This window comes from Hipposideros armiger, unplaced genomic scaffold (assembly GCF_001890085.2).
Source record: "Hipposideros armiger isolate ML-2016 unplaced genomic scaffold, ASM189008v1 scaffold_30, whole genome shotgun sequence".
In the NCBI taxonomy this organism is placed as follows: Eukaryota; Metazoa; Chordata; class Mammalia; order Chiroptera; family Hipposideridae; genus Hipposideros; species Hipposideros armiger.
The window spans coordinates 5888518-5892573 of record NW_017731380.1 but is presented as its reverse complement, the minus strand read 5'-3'; positions in this window follow the sequence as shown (position 1 = coordinate 5892573).

The following is a 4056-nucleotide window of genomic DNA, read 5'->3' as shown; positions in this document are numbered from 1 at the left end:
AATTCTAGAGTCACCAAATCCTCACCACTGCACAAAATGTCAAGATATTGAGAGAATTATTAATGTAGCAAGATTTCCCCAAATTATACAGTAACATCTCCCATTACTATACTTCTTTCAGTAGAATAGTAGGATATCACTGGAGAAATAGAGGCAACAATAATAACAGCAGCAACAATAACACTGTGAGCTAACCTTTGTTGATTACTTAGTCTTTGCTGGGCATTATTTAAATGAAGTACTTTATGTAAAATATCCTATTCAAAGAAGACATAGGAAATAGTTACTATTGACCTAGAAAGTACATTTAGAATCTTTGAGTAATAATTAATATAGTCAAAATTATTTCAAAGAAAAATGAGTAACTGACACCAAAGAATATATAATCTTAATGACAATTACCTCATTCCCTATAGTATTCACATTTCTTTACATTTTTTTATGACTTGGCAAGAATTCAAAGATAACATATGTGCATTCCAGTGCTCCAAGTATTTTTGAGTCTGTGCTAACATAAAATGTGCTTTCACCTCACCAACTTTGTGCTATAATACCAACTGGGAAATATTCTCATGTATGTCAGTCAAAAATAGGGTAGACACCACAACTCTTAATCCTGTCTTAGGTTGGCATGGGGGCGGGGGGTAGGAGCTTAAACAAAGAAATTGCAAGACTACAAAGTTCTTATGGAAAATAAAGGAAGAGGTGTGCAAAATTCCAGCTAATGGGGCTACTGGAGATTACAATGGGGAAGGCACCTAAGTGGTTTTAAAAAGTATTGGTAAACTTCCTTTCTTATAGTAGGTTTGGGGATATATNGGTTAGAAACCAGCATAGACCATTTATTTCTGTCTCTTTTTTTTCTGTATTGGCATTCATCTTTTATGAATGTACATTTCCTTTGAGAATTGCTACTAGTTTGGGTTAAAACAACTTTAAAGATTAAATTATCATGCTAAGTGAAATAAGTCAGACAAAAAAGTTGAGAACCATCTGATTTCACTCATATGTGGGATATAAAACTGAAAGCAACAAATGAAGAAGACAAACAAACAAACGAAAACTCAGGCACAGACAACAGTTTTGTGATTACCAGAGGGTAAGGGTGTAGTGGAGGTGTAGTGGTAGAAGAAGGTAAAGGGGGTCAAATACATGGTGATGGAAGAACTGACTCTGAGTGGTGAACACACAATGCAATATACAGATGATGTATTATAGAATTGTACTCTTGAACCTATATAATTTTACTGACTAATGTCACCCCAATAAATTTAATTAAAAAAATAAAAAATAAATAAAACCATAATTCAACTAAAAAAAGAAAGATTAGAATCATAGATTATTTGTGGGTTTTTACAACTATTAGTTCCAGATTGGTTTTTCAGCAGTTTTAGTGGGAATTAATCATCCTCTCTCTTTTCCTGATTTTAACAGTCCAGAATACTATTGACTTGTTAAAGTATCAGTTCTAATTAATAAATCCAAATACTGCTTGTTTAAGTGAAAGTACAACATTGGATATTGGTGGGAAGTTTATAGTCATTCTAAAGAGAAATCTCTACCTAAGAATTTCATCAGTTTGAGTATATTATGTAACTTTTATGATCAAAAGTTATCTTTTTGTTCGCTTTATGTTCCAGACTTAAAGAAAGGACATAATTGTAACCACTCTTCATACATGTCAGACAGCTCATTTCTCCAAACAGTCTTCTCCAAATGAAACAATACAGATCTATTAGTGTAATTATCGCATAAGGTCATTTACCACTTTGTAATTGCTGCAGGTTGTGAATGATGTATGAAACGAAAGCATCTGCAGTGCAAATAGAACATAGGCAAGAATGTGCTGTGTGCTAATTAGGTAACCATCTAATGATAGGACCCTAGGGAAACACAGTACAGCAAAATCCCACAGTGCTCTGCAGTCACAAGGCAACAAAACATTCCTAAGGAGTTCAAAAACATATCCATTATTAAGTATAATCCTTTCCTCTCCTCAGAATCTCTGAACTCTGTTCCCTTTTATTGACTTCAACCTTTGCAATGCTAATCAGGCCCCAACAGTCAAGAACCATCTGATTGCTGTGAGAACTGTACTATTTATTCATCTTAAAGACCGAGGACTTATTTGAAGACTATTGATGAGTTTGGGTTTTTTTGTTGTTTTCTTGGCCCCTTCTATTGAAATGTTTGCTCATTTCCCTAGGTAAGGGTAGCAAAGCTCAGTCATCAAAACCTCAACAAATTGTCATGGAATGAATGAAGTTCACTTAAAGCAAAATCCTATTTTCTTTATGCAACAATCCAACAGGTTTAAAGCAAAGAGAATACATAGACAAAAAAAAAAAAAAAAACGTTTGACAAGTTGAGTTCTTAACTAACTCGTAAATATTCAGCTAAGTATTTTATATAGATGAACAGTAAATTTCAGTGCAGTTCATAATAACTGAGCAGCTGACACTAAATATATTAAACAATTTGACCAAATTAAACAGTGAGATGTTTCTTCTGCTCTGTTTCCATAATACATGACCGAGTATGGTTGTTTAATTGTCTGCTGCCCCCATTTAGGTAGAGAGGATTTAATTCAGTAAAGTTAACTACCAAAATGCACAATCTAATCATCTAGAATAGAAACAGTGGCAACTATTTCCTTTCACTGTGATCTGTTTGCTATTTATATAATATGTTTTACTCACCTTGCTTTCTTCTTGAGCTCAACATAATGTACTTATGATGTCACACTGTCACTTCCCATTGCCACTGCAGTATAATAGGATTACTATGAATTTATCTTCAGTGACAACATTGAACCTTGTGGTTACATTTTTGCCTTTCTATTCACTGCTATTTGTGACTCATAAGTCACATATATAATTGCTCATAAAATTTATCCATGTGCTTCACACAACAGGTTCAGATCTTTGGTACACTTCTACTTTAGTTTAGAACTTTAAGTCACATTGATTTTTTTTTTCTTTCCTGCCAATCTTCTAATGAATGAACTCCTTCTCTTGATGCATTGTATTTTTTTTTTCCTAGCTTCTGGCACACGACTACTTAAATGAGCTGAACTTAGTAACTGCTTTTCATTCTACAGCAGCAGTTTTTAGATTGTGAACGTGGTCCCTAGATGTTGGTTTTTTAATGCAGATGGAGTAAATTATTTCCTCAATTATTTTATAATTTTTGTATATGTCTGTTTATAAGGCTTAATCATCTTTTTTATTAAAATATATGTGTTGAATGCCTAGTTATGTAGCAGCAATAGATACACATTGTCAGATACTGAGAAAAAGAAACAGAATGTCATTGCTATGGAACTTGTACTACAAGTGGCAGAAAATCAAGAAACAAAGAAAACCAAGAAGATTCTCAGGTAGTTATAAGTATTTGGCAGAAAATTAAGAGTGCAATGTGATAGTGAATGCAAATTTAGACTGAGGATTTAAGGAGATCTCTCTGAGGATGTGATATTTGTGCGAAGATCTGAATGACACAAAGGAGCTACCCTGATAAAATCTATGGGAAGAACATTTCAAGTAAATGGAAGAGTTGGTGAAAAGGTCAAAAGGCAAAAATAAGCTTAGTTCCACTAGAAGTTCCTGGAAGTTTTTAAGCCTGAAAATACATGTACAGTGTAGGATTTTAAAAGTTCTCTTAGGCTTCAGTGGGGAGAATTGAATGAAGTATTAGGGTTTAAACAAGACGCTTGTGAGCTGATTGTTGCAGTAGTCCAAACAAGAGAAGATGGTGGCTTGAATCCTGGAAGAAGTGGTAGAAATGGAAAGAACGGGATGGATTTGGATATACTTTGGAAGTAGAGTTTACAAGACATACTTGCAGAAGAGACGGCAATAGAATTAATAGAAAGAGAGGAATAAAGGATAATTTCAAGATTTTTGGTGGCTAACAAGTAGATGTGGGTCCATTTACTCAGATAGTCAAGAACATGGAAGGAACCCATTCTTTGGGTAGAGGAAAATAAAAACTTGGCTTTGGCCATGTTTCAACATCTAGAGTCTTAGTCATGCCTATGAGAATGCCAAGTTAATA